Here is a 17,560-nt window from a genome sequence, read left to right as displayed (position 1 = left end):
CAGAGCCGCCCGCTCTGCCGCCTCTACCCATGGGGGAGTTAGGAGCGGCTGGCCCAACGGTGACGCAGTCTGCTAGGCTTGCGCAGGCGCGTGAAGCCGCCAGGGCCGGGGCGTTGATAGATCTCGGGTCGGATCCCGCCCCAATGGGGGACGGGTGGTCCTGCCCCGCCCGGAAAGGGTGGTGCCCCCCGTGGGTCCGCTGGCCACGAGGAGTACCCTCCTTGGGGCTTTCCCGGATGTCTCCTTCTCCGTGCCGCCTCCTCCTGAAACAGTGAGGGTTGCTGTGGGCGGTGGAGGGGCAGCCCCGGCCCCGACCGGCCCTGCGCAGTTCCCTCTGCTACCCGGGGTGCTTCCGCCACCTGAGCAATCTCTGCCGGCCCCTGTGGCCGGGGTGCGGGGCGGGGCCGCAGCTCCCCGGGAGCCGGCTTTCTCTGCGCTCCCCGCCCCCCGCCGCTAAGGGGGTGAACCTGAGGGGGCTCCGTGCCAATTCACGCTGAGTTCGCGAGCTGTGCCAGAGGACACCGGCTCCGCTGGGGATGGGGCGACCCCAGCGGCGGCCAGGTTGGCTGCGCCGCCTCTGCCTCCCGCAAAAGCTGACGATGTGTCTTCTAGCCTCGGCGTGGACGATGACTGCAGACGGGAGACCAGCGATTCCCCGGGTTTGTGGCCGGGGGATTGGGAGGTCCTCTTCAGTGAACTTGTGGACATTGGCTCCCTGTCATGTGACCATCAGACCGAAAGACCAGGGATGGTTCTGGCAGGAAGTTCAGGCAAAAGTCGAAGAAATGGTAGGTAGTGCTTTAGCGCGTCAGACCTTAGATAGTGGAGGTGATTCCTCTGGTCCCGCTGATCCTGCTGGGGGTTACTTTTTACTTCTTCATATGGGTTGGCTTTATTTTTATTATACCAGCATAGTCCTGTAAAATTGTTTTTTTTACAATTACCTTTACTTAACTTTCCCCAATATCCTTCTGGAGCTTTGGGCCACCAAGACTGATTGCTTGCATTTGTAATCAGGATATTCTTACAGGGGGTGTGCCCCACATATTGGGTAAAGTTAGTTCCCTGACGTGTTATATATACCTTTCTTATTACCTCATGATTTAGAACCCACCCTTCAGGTCTATTGCCTCCCCTCGATATTTCCGTTTGATTTCACTGTAACAACTGCTCTGGGCCCAATCCCTCCCCCCTCCATGGCCATTGTTTAGTCATTTGCATTCCTTCACAGATCCAACAGTGAGTTAACTTTAGTTTAGTAGTGATTTCTTTTATTAATTTTACAAATAAATTTTTTCCCAAGGTGGGTAATTCCTGTTCGCTGAGTTGTTGTTTTATTTTCTCATACAAGTTAAAATTTTCCCCATGGTTTGTTTTTGTTCTTTTGAACACCTTAGTTATATTTTTTATCAATTCTTCCTTGTAGTGATCTTGCACTCCTCTCTGATCTGAATATCCTCACATACCTTCTTTTATGAAGCAGAGGTGTGTCTCTCCTACTGGACAACTTTGCTATGCTGTTGGAGCCCACTCTCTTTTTCCCAAATTGGTGGCTACCCAGTAACTTCTTCCCATAATAGTGCAAGTTTTTAAGTTGTGTTTATTATAGCAGGCCGAATTGATATGTGTATGGAAGGCAAGGGTGGATACCGTGCGTCTGCCATACCTAATTGTCTGGTAACACCTAGAACAAGCATCAGCATTATTTCTTTTTATCATCATTCGCAATAGGATGACTCCCATGACCATTTTCATCCCTCTGCCTCCCTCAAGGCCTACAGGGTTGCTGCCAGTAGCCGAGGTTTGTTTAATCTTCTCGGCAGCAGGGAATATGTCCTGGGGTCTCCCACATTGTCTTTCTCTTTTGGTAGTGTTTCTTAATTTTGTCCCAACTTTTAGCTTTAACATTCCAGTACGAGGTACAGCAGTAACAGCACAGTATACACCACCCTTCTGACACTTTCTTGCTAATACCTCTGCTCTGGCTCTCTTTTTTTTCCTTATTCCTCCCACCAGTTATGATCATCAATTTTGATTTCTCCTTGTGCTGATAGGGTATTAATACTTTAATAGTTTCTTTACATTTATTTCTTCTACATTGGACACATAATACGAATGGGGGATACCCACCATAGGAATAACACCACAACAACTCAGTACAATATGGACACCTTTTCTTGATGAACAGGCTACACCTGGGTTTGGGGCAGGTGACTTTCAGTCCTGATTAGGATACATTTCTTGTTACAGTAAAAGCAGGTTCATCTTGGTGAATTATTTCCTGCTTCATTTCCTTGTTTTGGTGGGGGTTTTCGTGGTTTCCCTCCCCCTTTCTGCTGGGTTTCTTTCTGTGTTTCACGAACTGTAGCTATAAATATTTTTGCTTTTGCTTTCTGCTTCTCTTAGCAATTCTTTTAACCCCCCCGATCGTGCCAATCATTTAACTTTTCTAATTTCTTTCTAATATCTCTTCATGATCGAGCAAAAAATTGGGTTTTGAGGAGTGCCTGACCCACTTGTGTATCAGGGTCTATCCCGGAGTACATTTGGAGATCTTTCCTTAGGCACTCCAACCAGTCAGTCGGGGATTCATCCTTTTTTTGTTGTTCACTAAAGGCTTTATTAATATTTTGTCCTTTAGGAACTGATTTTCGGCTACCTTTAACGAGTATCCATCTTAAGTCCATCATATTCTGGCGATGGACATAATTTTGATTATCCTAGTTAGGATTATTTAGTGGCCATTTCTGGTCTCCCTTAGGTCCAATCTGATGCTGCCGGTCCCATACCTTCATTCCAGCCTGTCTGATCATTTCCTGTTCTTCCGTGGTGAATAGGATACTTAATATAGATTGTAATTCCATCCAAGTATACATACTTGGTCCGAGGAATTGATCTAGTCTCTCCAATACCCCTATAGGATCTTCTAATAGTTTTCCCATTTCTTTTTTAAAGTTTCTCACTTCCCCTGTGTTCAAGGGAACACTTACAAATCTAATTAAGCCAGCCTGTTGTCTTGCTAATGGAACTTCCCTCAGGGGGTAAAGGCGAGCCTTTGTATTGTTATCTCCCTCCTCTCTGGTGATACTATCTCTCCTGGTATTCCTTTGACTGGAGCAAGTTTTTAGAGCTATGGGAGTACCAGGAGGAGAAGTGGGTGCGTGGGGGGGGTCTCCTGTATTTTCTGTATTATACGGAGGTGGGAGATTATCGAGGGGTTCCCAGGTAACCTTTTTTTTATCTTCATCCTCTTTTTCTTTTAAAGTATATATCAAGGATGGCTTGGACTGTTTAGCCCACAGGGCAGCATACTCACATTCCTCTCTGTTAAATGGTTCTTTATGAGCCACATATGTGTTTAATGCCCGACAAATCCAACCCTCAAATGATCCGAACATGGGCCAGTATAGGTTATCTTTACGGATCATTTCTCTGGTCCATTCCACCATGCAATATTGAATCAATTTTTCTTTACTTTTTCCTCTGTATACCGCCCCTGTGTCCCAACATTTTAATATTACTCCCAAAGGGCTGCCTGGTGGTATTTCTGGCAACCTACTTGTCTTGTCTTTATTTTCCCAATCTCCTTGTGGACCAAATTAACTTGAACCTCTTCGTGGGTCCCTGGGACTCAGAATCTTACTCCCTCTTTTTCTTATTTTTACCTCAAGGGACTGTCTTGAGGTGTTTGTACTCCCCGATGTGTTCCGCCCGAACCCCTGCCTCTCCTTGGGTCAGGATGGACTGGAACCTGCCTCTACCTGGGCTGGGATGGGAAAAGCAGCTTTTCCCTTCTCCCTCTGTGACTGGTGTGTTGCCATCTGCTTTTCTTTTCCTCCCCCTTCCCCCTCTCCCCTTCCCTGGGCCTGCCTTTGCCTGGACTGGGATGGGAAGGACCTAGCCTCTACCTGGACTAGGATGGGATGGACCTAGCCTCTACCTGGACTAGGATGGGAAGGACCTAACCTCTGCCTGGGCTAGGACAAGAAAAGCAGTCTCTCCCTTTGTGCTCACTCACTTCGTCCGGTCACCGGCCAGGTCCCTCGCGGGATGCTGGAAACGCGGATAGAAGGACTCCGCTTTCGCTTCGCAGCAAAGACCACGTCTCATTCAGACAAACACACAGTCATCCCCACCAAACCAGACAGATAGTCACAGTCCGATGCTCCTGTCTGGGTCTTCGTGCACAAGAATTACAGGTGATTTTGCCGTGGTCTTCCGGGGAGATTTTCCTTGCTCAGTCTATATGGTGCGGTACGTCGATGGGTCCCGAGAATCACTGACGAACCGGGGCCACAGCAGTGGGGCGCCTCCCTGAAATCGCAGTGCCTCTTAGGGCTTCAAGGACATCCCGGGTTTCGGCACCAAATTGTTATAAATGAGAGACAAAAGTCTCGATACTCAGCAGAATTTTGGATTGCTTTATTCGATATAGAAAGAGCAAGCAGCGCACTGGGGAACGTGAGGGGTCACCGCCCACTCCACGCTCCACCGAACCTTGGTTTGCAGCCTCTTCTTATACTGTTGTTTCTGGTTGTAATCAATAATTTTTGGTTTTTTTTTTTGTCATAGGCAGTGGTGGTTGAATAAACATCCTTACACAAATTCACAAAGCCTTCGGGCCATAATCAGTCACAGATAGCCATCTGGTCCTTGTAGATAACCACCAGAGAAGTTCTGGAAGTCTGGTCCTTGAGATAAGCAGTATTGATTAGACAAAGGTAGGAAGGGCTTTTTGGGAAGTCTGATTTCGTAAGCTGGTAGCCGATACAACTTATTTGAAAAACATAACATAATATAACATAATGTAATGTAACATAATACAACATAATATAACATAACAAGGTGATTTAAAACAGAATTATTTAATCATATAATTTCCTTTATCTAGTGTCCGTGCTTCACTTCAGAGCTTAGTATTCTGGTTTATGCAAACCCCAATGCTTTTGTGATTAACACGAATCTTTTATCAATTATCACACTGGTGATCCTTCTGTCCCGCAGATGGCGATGCCTGTGCAAGGATAGGCACTTCGCGTCATGGGTTCCCGATAGTGACCACTGCAGTCCAAGCCATCTGGGTGGCGCCGCAGAGCAGACAGTGATGGCAGGCGAATGCTCAGGCTAGGAGGAAACAGGGAAAGAAGGTGCAGAAGCTCACAACTCCCTCGTACCTGTGTGGTCGGTGTGGAAGACCGAACCACACTGCAGAGCTCTGTAAGGCAACTGTTCATGCTGATGGCCGAATCTTGCAGGTCTCAGGAAATGGGAAACGGAGCACAAGGGGGAGACGTTCTGGGACACAAGTTTCTCCCAAAGTAGTGGAGCCAATGGAGATCTGCTCAGCACTCTCACAGCCAGCACCCACGGCTCAGCAGGCGTCGATGTCTGCACAGCAACAGCAGTTGTCTTAGATTCTTGCAAAGTACATAAGGTCCCTCTGGATGCCTTTGGTCCCTTTGGTGGAGGCATGGGTGCTTTCCTTATGGGGAGATCTAGTGCCACCCTTCAGGGCATCACGGTGCACTTGGGACTGATTGATGCAGATTTCACTGGGCAGATTTGCACCATGGTCTCCACATCCACATCCCCGGTCATGATTCTGGAAGGAACATGGATTCCTCAACTTGTCCCTTTTAAGTCTTGTGTTCACAGGGTAGCTGACCGGTCACGAGGAGACGGTGGCTTTGGGTCCACTGAGCTGCCTGAAGTTCACTGGACCGAGGTCCTGACTGAAGAACGTCCCAAGATGCTGTGTTACCGTGTCCCTCCCTGGTGGGACACCGCCAGAGATCCATCCCCACGGGCTTCTTGACACTGGTGCGGACATCACGATCCTTTCCCTAGCTGCCTGGCCCCCAGAGTGGCCTTTGGATCTGGTGGGGGCGCCTGTTGCGGGACTGGGCGGAACGAAGCAATGCTACATGAGCCAGCGGTCCATGATGATCACGAACCAGGAGGGCCAAACAACCACAATTCAGCCTCACGCTGCTTCAACTCCTACTAACCTCTGGGGGAGGGGTGTTCTGTCCCCGTGGGAGGTGCACATTGAGACGGATTTTTAATGGGGGCCACTGCAGTAATGGAACTGATGGGGGCTCTGCAGCCTAGTATGCCGTCGTCCACCATGCTTCCCGCAGACTGGCCAATTTTCATAATTGACTTGAAAGATTGTTTCTTTTCTATTTGTATCCTGATGATAGACCAAAATTTGCTTTCACAGTGCCAGCTCTCAACACTGATGAACCTGCACAGAGATATCAATGGAGGGTTCTACCTCAGGGCATGAGAAACTCGCCAGCCATTTGCCAGCGGTATGTGGCCCATGCCTTGTCTGGAGTTCGCAAACAGTTCCCTGATGCCCGAATTTATCATTACATGGATGATATCCTAGTGGAAGCGTCCACTCAGGATGAGCTGCTGAGAATAAAACCTCAGCTGTTCCATGCTTTGCATTCACGTGAGCTGCAGGTGGCTCCAGAAAAGGTTCTAGAGCAACCTCCTTGGAAATATTTATGAGTCAAAATCATGGAGAAAACAATTCAGCACCAAGAAGTGCAATTTGCGTATTCAATCAAGACACCAAATGATGTGCAAAAATTGATGGGTGTCATCAATTGGTTACGTCCATATTTGGGACTGACCACGACAAAATTGTCTCCATTGTTTGATTTGTTGAAGGGGGACTCCGATTTGAAGTCACCCCGCACGTTGACTCTGGAGGCATGACAAGCGCTGGAGGACGTTCAGCAAGCAATTTCTGCTTGCCAGGTTTATCTCATTGATCCTTCCGTTGATGTCACTGTTTTCATTATCGCTCCAGATCAACAACGTACAGGTATCATTGGCCAATGGGACGACAAATGGTCTGATCCCTTGCACGTTTTGGAATGGGTCTTTTTGCCTCATCAGCTATGAAAAACGGCAACCCCAATCTTTGAATTGCTTGCTTGCCTGATACGCAAGTGCCAGCAACGGTGCCTGCAGTTGATGGGAGCAGATCCTTCAGAAATCATACTTCTGGTACCGTGGGAGGACTTTGAGGGGGCCTTTGTAAAGAATGTTTCTCTGCAAAGTCCTCTCTACAGTTTTTCAGGGCAGATCACTTATCATCTGCCTGGCCACAGACTACTGCACGTGGCAAAATCAAATAATTTTTATTTACAGTCCAAACATAGTCAGGAGCTGGTGCAAGGGCCCACCGTCTTTACTGACGGCTCGGGAAGAACAGGAAAGGCCATTGTAACTTGGCAGGATGGATCTGAGTGGCAGGTTCTGGAAGGTCATGAGGCTGGCTCAGCCTGATTGGTTGAATTGAGGGCTGCTGTCATGGCATTTGAGAGATTTTCTCAGGAACTTTTCAATTTGGTCATGGATTCCATCTATGTGGCCAACATCACACAGCGGTTGTGTTATTCAGTTTTGAAGGAGGTCAGTAATCCTGCCTTGTTTCATTTACTGAAGACCTTGTGATGTGCCATTCAGGCCAGGGTTCATCCATACTACTTTCTGCATGTACGGAGTCAAACCGATTTGCCAGGATTTATAGCAGAAGGTAGCACGAAGGCTGACAAGTTGGCTAACCCAGCGTGGGTAGCACCTCAGCCTGATACACTCTCTCAGGCCACGGCATCTGTCACGATCTGTTATTAATACAGAGTGGGGGGTTGTGATGGTTCGTTTGATCTCAAAGGTGCAAACAGGCAAAATGCAGGGGACAAAATCAGTTTATTCAACAACAGCAATGGATTTTTATTAAATGCCAACAACTCAGTTGCGATAGAGAGGAGAGATGAATCATGGTTTAAAAAAGTTAGAATTTTTGCTAAGAGTAGAAGTAGTTTCCATGACCAAGATGTAAGTTAGGTAGGTAAATGGTAGGTTAATAATTACTAGATGCTTAGGCTAGAGCTAATTGGTATAATTATCTGCTATTATAAATTTACGTACAGAAGAACATAAAATAAGTAAATCGCTAACCATGAAGCACGGGGCCTTGGATCGTGCCAGAGGGTCACTGAGACCTGATGAAGACTCTCCTGACTTCATCCTTCAAGACCACTGACCCATTTCGAGACCACCGACCCAATTCAAGAGAAGAGCTGCTCACGCGTGAAGGACTAATGGGCTCATTTTAATATGGGATGGGGATGGGGGGTGCTGGGGTTACGCATATGTATTGTATGTAACATCTTGGGGAATAAATAGATGGCAAAGAACCTTGTTCGGGGCGGTCACGCCTTTTGGAGGTGATTCCCGTGCCGCCCGCCGGTGAATAAACATACCACTTTCTAACTTTAATTAGTTAGAGGGTCTTTGTCCGTGATCATACCAGTTTTCTTAATGATTCATTGTCTGCAAAATTACTAATGAGAGACTCAATACCCTCATCCATGCCGTCAATGAAAATATTGAACAGAACTGGCCCCAGCACAGATCCGTGAGGAACACCACTGGTGACTGGCCACCAGCTGGATGCATCACCGTTCACCACCACTCTCTGGGCCCATCCATCCAGCCAGTTCTTAATCCAGCAAAGAGTGCTCCTGTCCAAGGAGGGACATCATTATAATGTCACCATTATAATTACAGAGTTGAAGGTAAAAAAAGCATCACAGAAAGACTGTATAGTGCATTTCCATGCCTTAAACAGAACTAAATCTGTTATGTCATCCATGCAGATGTTTACCTAACTTCATCCTGAAGAGATTCACAACATCCCTAGGTAATATAGTACAATAATAAATGCCCCAATACTGTTAGACTTTCAAAAATTCTTCTGCAATTTCAGTCCATTATTGGTAATCCCACACCTAGAAAATAAGGACAACAGCTCTTACTTTGCTTATTACTCCTAACAGTATTTTTATGTGTTTGAATATTGTTATGATATCTATTCCTGGTCTACTTATAAATTAAATAACTTCTGTTGTTTCAGTTTTCCCCAGCTGTTACAATCTCAAAACCTCAGATAATTTCTGTTACTCTCTCCTAAATTTCTTTCGACCTTCCTTTGATTCCAAATTTCCTTCATTTGGAGTGCTCAAAACAGAACAAAATTGTCCAGTGAAAGTTTCAACAATCCTCATGACATTTCCTAATTTCTTCTATTTATGCATCCCACTATGTTAGCGCCTTTCTTACCACAAATAATGGTACTCACCCAGGAATGGGCAGGCAATCGAAAGCCAGTGGGATATTATTCTAAACTACTAGACCCTGTCAGTCGGGGTTGGCCCACATGCCTCCAGCCCCTAGTGGCCACAGCACTTTTAATTGAAAAACCCCGAAAAATTACCTTTGGGGCACCCCTAGTGGTCCACACCCCTCATAACGTAAGGGGTATTCTGAATCCAACAGCTGAGAAATGGTTAACCAATGCCCGAATATTAAAATATGAAGCTATTCTAATCACTTCCCCAGATTTGGAGCTAAAAGCAACAACTTCCCAAAGTCCTGCACAATTCGTATATGAGGAACCGGGAGAAAATTTAGAACATGATTGTGTGGATGTTATAGAATTATAAACAAAAATTAGACCTGACTTGGGAGAAGTTAAATTTAAAGATGGAGTAAAATTGTTTATAGATGGATCTTCTCGAGTGGTGGAAGGAAAACGAAAATCAAGATATGCCATAGTAGGAGAAGAATTGAAATTAGTAGAATCCAGACCCTTAAACACAGCATGGTCCGCTCAGGCTTGTGAACTATTTGCTCTTTATAGGTGTCCTAGGGTGACATTATGGTGTTTGTATCTCCAGTCATGTGTTCTGTTTATGTTTGGTATTATGTCCTGTGCTTTCAGGACTGACTCTGAAAGTGAAGCTTTGTTTTGTCTTGTTATCAGCCAGCTCACCTCCCCCATGGTCTGCGTTTAGGAGAGGTTTTAGCTCTGCTTGCTTGCTTGCTTGCCTGCTTGCTCGCTTCTGCCTCTTTTTCTTTCCTTCGCTTTGCCCTTGCTTTTGCTTATTAGTTAGTTCAGCTAGGCGGTCCAACTTTTTCCCTGGACTGGTTTCCCCCCCCCCCCCCCCCTTCCTCTCCTGGATAACATCTGAACCTGTTCCGGACGGGGACCTGGGAAACACCAAGAAACACCGGGAGTCTGCATTCTGTGACCTGCAGCAGTCATTCCCCAGCGCCAGAGACTGATAACTGGGTGACCTCTCGCCGGAGAGACTCTCTGAGTTTGTCATCCCTTCAGAACGGTGAAAGAGTTTTTTTGTCAGCTGGTGTTTTTTTTTCTGTGCTAAGGAGTGTTTCGCTTGTTAAATAAACAGGTTTTTTTCCACTCTTCTCTGAGGAAATTCTTCCCGAACCTGGTGGTGGGGGGAGGAGTCGTGGGTGTTTGCTGTCTGGGGGCTCCTTCCGGAGGTTTTCCCCCACATTTGCCCTAAACCAGGGCGTTATCTTATTTAGAATGTAAAAAAGGAACGATATATACGGATTCTAAGTATGCCTATGGCATAGTCCACACATTTGGTAAAATTTGGGAAAAAAGGAGGTTAATTAACACTCAAAGACAGAGGTTGATACATCAAGAATTAATTGTTAGAATACTAGAGGCTCTTAGGGGCCCCACTGAAATTGCTGTGGTCCATATAAGAAGGCACCAAAAAAGGAACAAGCTACCATACAAGAGGGAATAATCTGGCTGAAAAAGAAGCAAAAAAAGCAGCATTGGATCAAAAACCAGTTTCTGTATTAAGTACTACAGTTAAAGATCTCAGCCTCAACCAGGAATTACAGAAGCTATTTGCTCCTCAGGAAAAAGAAGCGATAAAAAATTTAAAGGCAGAACAGCATGAGAATAAATGGTTTTTACCAGATGGCAAGGAAATTTTACCTAAGACCCAGGCCAAACAAATTATTGAACAATTACACCAACAAACACATTGGGGAACCTGAGCACTAGCAGACCAATTTTTAAATTTTTTTAGATGCATCAGCATTTTTGATATTGCAAAGCAAAGCGTACAGGGTTGTTTAACTTGTCAGAAAATTAATAAAAAAGGTATGCCACAAGGTCTGTCAGGAGGACGGAAAACTGCTTACAGACCCTTTGAAAGAATACAAATAGATTTTACAAAATTACCAAAAATAAGAAGGTAGAAACACTTACTAATGATCGTAGACCAATTAACCCACTGGGTAGAGGCATACCCTGCAGCTAGGGCCACATCCCAAGTGGTAGCCAAAATATTGTTGGAACACATAATACCAAGGTATGGCCTAGTTCAAGCAATAGACTCAGACCAGGGGATGCACTTTACATCAAAGGTGTTTAAGTTACTGACCTCGGCATTGGGCATCAGCTGGGAGTATCATACACCTTGGCACCCTTAGAGTTCTGGGAGGGTTGAAAGGATGAATCAAACATTAAAACAACAGCTGTCAAAATTAATGATTGAGACTAAAATGCCATGGACAAAGTGCCTCCCACTAGCCCTGTCTAATATACGAACAATGCCAAATTCGAAAACAGGGATTTCACCATATGAAATGCTGTATGGTATGCCTTACCCTAAAGGAGTATGCCTTGATCCGACCTTAGTTCAGGACCCTTCTCTTCAGAATTACATAATAGCAATCAGCAAAAACTTGCAAGAATTAAAAGAGAAGGGGATTTTAGCTCAAACTGTCCCTCTAGGATTTGCCATACATAAAATTAAGCCAGGACAACATGTGTTAATTAAAGTATAGAAAGAAGAAAATCTAGATCCAAAATGGGAAGGACCATATTTAGTTCTGTTAACGACTGAAACAGCTGTGAGGACAGCTGAAAAGGGATGGACACACGTGAGTAGAGTCAAGGGTCCTATAACCCCTCCTACTGCAGGTTGGACAGTGACATCTGAGCCTGGAGACCTCAAAGTGCGAATTCGGAAGACTTGATGTCAATATCGGATCAACTCGTCTCAAAGGTCTCCTAATCAGGACTGAATGTCACCTGCCCCAAACCCGGGCGTAGCCCGTTCATCAGGAAAAGGTGTCCATATTGTACTGAGTTGTTGTGGTGTCATTCCTATGGTGGGTATCCCTCATTAGCATTATGTGTCTAGTGTAGAAGAAATGAATGTAAGAAAACTATTAAGGTACTTAATACCCTATCAGCACAAGGAAAAATCTAAATTAATGATCATAATTGGTGAAAGTTATTTGAGAATGGAATGAGAAAAAGAAGAAAGCCAGAGCAGAGGTATTGGCAAGAAAGTGTCAGAAGGGTTGTGTATACCGTGCTGTTAGTGCTGTACCTAGTACTGGAATGTTAAAGCTAAAAGTTGGGACAAAATTAAGAAACGCTACCAAAAGAGAAAAACGAAGTGGGAAACCCCAAGACATATTCCCTGCTGCCGAGAAGATTAAACAAACCTAGGCTACTGGCAGCAACCCCGTAGGCCTTGAAGGAGGCAAAGGGATGAAAATGGTCATGGGAGTCGTCCTATTGCGAATGATGATAAAAAGAAATAATGCTGATGCTTGTTTCAAGTGTTACCAGACAATTAGGTATGGCAGATGCACGGTATCCACCCTTGCCTTCCATACACATATCAATTCGGCCTGCTATAATAAACACAACTTAGAAACTTGCACTATTATGGGAAGAAGTTACTGGGTAGCCACCAATTTGGGAAAAAGAGAGTGGGCTCCAACAGCATAGCAAAGTTGTCCAGTAGGAGAGACACACCTCTGCTTCATAAAAGAAGGTATGTGAGGATATTCAGATCAGAGAGGAGTGCAAGATCACTACAAGGAAGAATTGATAAAAAATATAACTAAGGTGTTCAAAAGAACAAAAACAAACCATGGGGAAAATTTTAACTTGTATGAGAAAATAAAACAACAACTCAGCGAACAGGAATTACCCACCTTGGGAAAAAATTTATTTGTAAAATTAATAAAAGAAATCACTACTAAACTAAAGTTAACTCACTGTTGGATCTGTGAAGGAATGCAAATGACTAAACAATGGCCATGGAGGGGGGAGGGATTGGGCCCAGAGCAGTTGTTACAGTGAAATCAAACGGAAATATCGAGGGGAGGCAATAGACCTGAAGGGTGGGTTCTAAATCATGAGGTAATAAGAAAGGTATATATAACACGTCAGGGAACTAACTTTACCCAATATGTGGGGCACACCCCCTGTAAGACTATCCTGATTACAAATGCAAGCAATCAGTCTTGGTGGCCCAAAGCTCCAGAAGGATATTGGGGAAAGTTAAGTAAAGGTAATTGTATAAAGAACAATTTTACAGGACTATGCTGGTATAATAAAAATAGAGCCAAGCCATATGAAGAAGTAAAAAGTGTAAGGACCTATTGGCAACAACCTGAATCAGTTAAACTAAGCTAGAAAGCCCCCGATGGAATATTTTGGATCTGTGGGAAAAAAGCTTATAATACCCTACCAAAAAGTTGAAGAGGGACATGCACTCTAGGGATTATACAGCCTGAGTTTTTTACATTACCAAAGGAAAAGGGTAATAAAGTGTTAGGAGTTCCCTTGTATGAAACTTTGTATTGAAATAAAAGGAGCACAGACATAGGGGGAACACAAATCTGGAAGGACGATGAATGGCCCCCAGAACGAATTATTGAATATTATGGACCAGCTACCTGGGCTCAAGATGGGAGCTGGGGCTATCGCACTCCAATTTATATGCTAAATAGAATTATCAGGCTACAAGCCGTAGTAGAAATTACTTCCAACTGGACAGCCCGAGCAATGGAATTGATAGCTAAACAACTTACCCAAACTAGAGCAGCAGTATATCAAAACCGACTAGCTCTGGACTATCTGTTAGCTGAAGAGGGCGGAATGTGTGGGAAGTTTAATAATTCTGAATGCTGCTTAGAAATTGATGATAATGGTGAAGTAATTATAAAAATTGCAGAAGAAATAAAATGAATAGTCCATGTACCTGTACAAACCTGGAACTCTATGCTTAATGATAATTAGTGAAATAACCTGTTAGGGAAAGCTGAGTGGAAAAAATTAAGGTTTATGTTAACATGTGCGTTATTAGGACTACTGTTCATCCCTTGTCTTGTTCCATGCTTCATTCAACTAATCCAGGCCGTGGTTCAAGGAATGCAAGTTGCTACAATACCAATAGACCCTGAGAAGGCAACAAAATTAACGACAGTAAATGAATTAAATCTAGTATAAGAAGTACTGACAAAATTTGAAACCAGAACACGAATCAATGGGATAACAAAAGAGAAGTGGGGAAATTGTGACAATTGATAAAAGATTCGTGTTAATCACAAAAGTATTGGGGTTTGTATAAACCAGAATACTAAGCTCTGAAGTGAAGCATGGACACTAGATAAAGGAAATTATATGATTAAATAATTCTGTTTAAAATCACCTTGTTATATTATATTGTATTATGTTACATTATAATATGTTATGCTATATTTTTCAAATAAGTTGTATCAGCTACTAGCTTGCAAAATCGGACTTTCCAAAAAAAGCCCTTCCTGCCTTTGTCTAATCAATACTGCCTATCCCAAAAACCAGACTTCCAGAACTTCTCTGGTGGTCATCTACAAAGACCAGACCTCCAGAACTTCCCTGGTGGTCATCTACAAGGACCAGATAGCTATCTGCGACTGATTATCACCCAAAGGCTTTGTGAATTTGTGTAAAACGAGAACCCACAGTATAAGAAGAAGCTGCAAACCAAGGTTCGGTGGAGCGTGGAGTGGGCGGTGACCCCTCACGTTCCCCAGCGCACTGCTTGCTCTTTCTATATCAACTAAAGCAATCTAAATTTTGCTGAATATTGTGACTTTTGTCTCTCATTTATAACAATAGTCAGAGGACAAACTGGCAGGAGATAAGAAGACATATTTGCAAAGATGAAAACTTCGATTTATTATCTATGCCAGTGATATTCAGCCAACAGGCAGGTGGCCCAATAACATGGACTGCCATTTCATCTCATGAAATTAAAGAATTAAGAAAGCAATAAAGGACAGCGGCATTTGTTCACCGTATTTTAAACTGCTACTGAAAAGCACATTAGAAGGACATACCCTCACACCAAATGACTGTAAAATCTTGCCAGCATAACTCTCACAGATTCGCAACACATGCTCTGGGAATTAAAATGGAAACGAATGCTCACAGAAATATTAGCTATTTACCGGCAAAGTACCGATGCAGATCTCCGTACCCTCACCATATCAAAACTAACAGGTAATCACCCCGTCGATAGAAATGAGGATCAGGTGAATTTACCCAGAATAGCATTAGAAGACATTAAGAAAATGGCCCGTAGGGCCTTTTTGCAAGTTCAGCGTGCAGAGAATTTTGAAAAGGCTTAAAATCTCATTACCCAAGAACTGTCTGAGACTTTCACTACATTTGTGGACAGAGTAATCCAAGCAGCAGAAAGGCAATGTAGTGATGACATAGCTCGCCCAGTAATGATACGAGATATAATTGAAAACAATGTCAACGCAGAATGTAAAAGGGTTATCAAAGCCCTGGGAAAAGAGAAACTCACGGTGCCTGAAATGATAGATGCCTGCAACAAAATTGGGAGTCCTCAACAGGTAGCTACGATCCAAGTGAATGAACTTGGAAAAGCTCTGGGAGAACAAATTGAAAAGGCACTCACAGTCCAAACAACACAAGCAGCTGCATTGGCAGCCCAGGCAGAAGCACGAGACCAGAAGTTCACAGAGATCCTATGTCGGAGAAGGGAGACGCGGACACCATATGGTCATCAGCAAAGTCTCGTTTATTGATACGCAGAGTGGCGATTAAATACAATGCTTAATTAGCTCATGCATAGTGCAAAATCTTAGCTCCTCATTGGTCTAGATGTGCTGCTTAGCTAAGCACTTCGGCATTCATGTCTTTCTCAATTCTACGTGCCTTCCTTATCTCAAGGACACTGTATCCCTGAGACTGAGGCTTACTTTGTTAGCCTCACCAAGTTGATCTGACTATGGCCTTTTTCTCCCAGCCATTCCTGCACCAGGCTCTCTACACTTCCCCCGTTTTCTTTTTGAGCTAAAAGAGTGGCATGCCAAGCTTTGCTAACAGTCTTTTGAATAAAATTTTGTAAGCAAGTTATCAAGCAAGGTAGCAATAAAGCTAAGCACAAGAATATACCTAACACCATAATAGCATACTTAATAACGGTTCGAATCCATCCCTCAAGACCTAGGCTTTTTAACCACTCGTCAATGCCCCAACCATCTTCTTCTTTTAGGTTGTGTAATTTCTGCTGCATGTTTTGTATCTTTTTGTGGATGGACTCAGAGTGGTTAGATAAATTCATGCAGCACATTCCCTTGAACTCCTTGTAACCATACTGGCAACCCTACTAGGCAGGTTCTAAAAGGATTTTGTACTCCCCCTAGACTTAAGCAGATTGATTCTTGTCTTGTTATGTTAGTGAATGTTACCCATACGTTCTCCCAAGGCGCATGCTGCATTGGAAAAGATTTTGTGCGAGCAAAGTTAGCAAGCATAAGCAGTGTAATGATCATCATTTTGATTTCTTTGGCGGCCTATTCTTTTTACGCCCTGTATTGCTCCCTGTTATTTGCAGTTGTTTCACCTTTTCTATACTCTGATTTAATACCTCCTCTGGGTCTGTACCGGGCTTAACTGGTCTTACCCGAGGCCAAGGCAGGTGTGGGACTTTATGTTTGCATCTTGCAGCGATAATGTGTGAATTTGCATAGATGTGCTGCCTCTTAATCCAGTTGGTAAGTTCCCACCGGGCCCAAGCTAATAGGAGCTGTTCTGGTGTCTCGTATAGGTTTCGTACCTGGGCATATGGCACTCCTGCTTCTTTTTTTTAGGGCCCGACCCCAATTTGAATCTCTTAGGTCGTCACTTTGACACCTCCAGCACCACAAACTAAACACTGCTCTCTGTTCCACCCACGAGCAGTCCCCACAGCCCCCGCACTTTAGGGCTACCCAGGCTTCACACCATGACCCCCCACACGCACAACAAGGACGGCTGCTGAGAGGCTGTTCTTTTTGGTGGGCGTGGCTCTCAATCCAATCAGCCCAATTCGGTGGTGGCTGCCTTAGCGCCTCACGGGCAGCGCTGTTATAGCGTCCCAACTTCTGTAAATAGGGCCGTAAGGCTATAGTGAAGAAGCAGTCCTTTAGATCAATGATCAGAAGAGGCCAATGCTGTGGGAGCATTGCTGGGTTGGGGAGGCCTGGCTGTAATGCCCCCATCGCCTCCATCTGATCATTTACTGCTCTTAAATCGTGCAGAAGACGATATTTTCCTGACTTCTTTTTGATCACAAAAATTGGCGTGTTCCATGGGCTTGTTGAGAGTTTCAAATGTCCTTGTTGGAATTGTTCCTTTACGAGTTGATGTGCTTGTATTAGACTTTCCCTTTTTAGAGGCCATTGCTTAACCATTACCGGTTCATTGGTAGTCCAGGTGATTGGGATCGGGAAAGTCCAAGCAATGGCAATTACCCCAAAGGGTGCTTGTTGGATAAAACGACCCCAAGCTGAGCTAGAATGTCCCTTCCAATTAGGCAATGTACCGATGGCGGTAACGCAACTACGG

General features: G+C 44.4%; 1 long non-coding RNA gene across 1 annotated transcript; it reads left to right on the top strand.

Moving 5' to 3' along the window:
* Positions 1 to 473: 473 nt before the first annotated feature.
* On the top strand, positions 474 to 10,288 carry LOC148220262 (uncharacterized). The gene is made up of 2 exons (XR_015799127.1): positions 474 to 788; positions 5,005 to 10,288. It is a non-coding gene; the product is annotated as an uncharacterized LOC148220262 (long non-coding RNA).
* The last annotated feature ends 7,272 nt before the right edge of the window (positions 10,289 to 17,560 follow it).

The sequence above is a fragment of the Sturnus vulgaris genome, chromosome W (genome assembly GCF_052056855.1).
Source record: "Sturnus vulgaris isolate bStuVul1 chromosome W, bStuVul1.hap1, whole genome shotgun sequence".
Lineage (NCBI taxonomy): Eukaryota > Metazoa > Chordata > Aves > Passeriformes > Sturnidae > Sturnus > Sturnus vulgaris.
The sequence above is the reverse complement of the archived record's forward strand: the minus strand, read 5'-3'. Positions and strand labels throughout refer to the sequence as shown.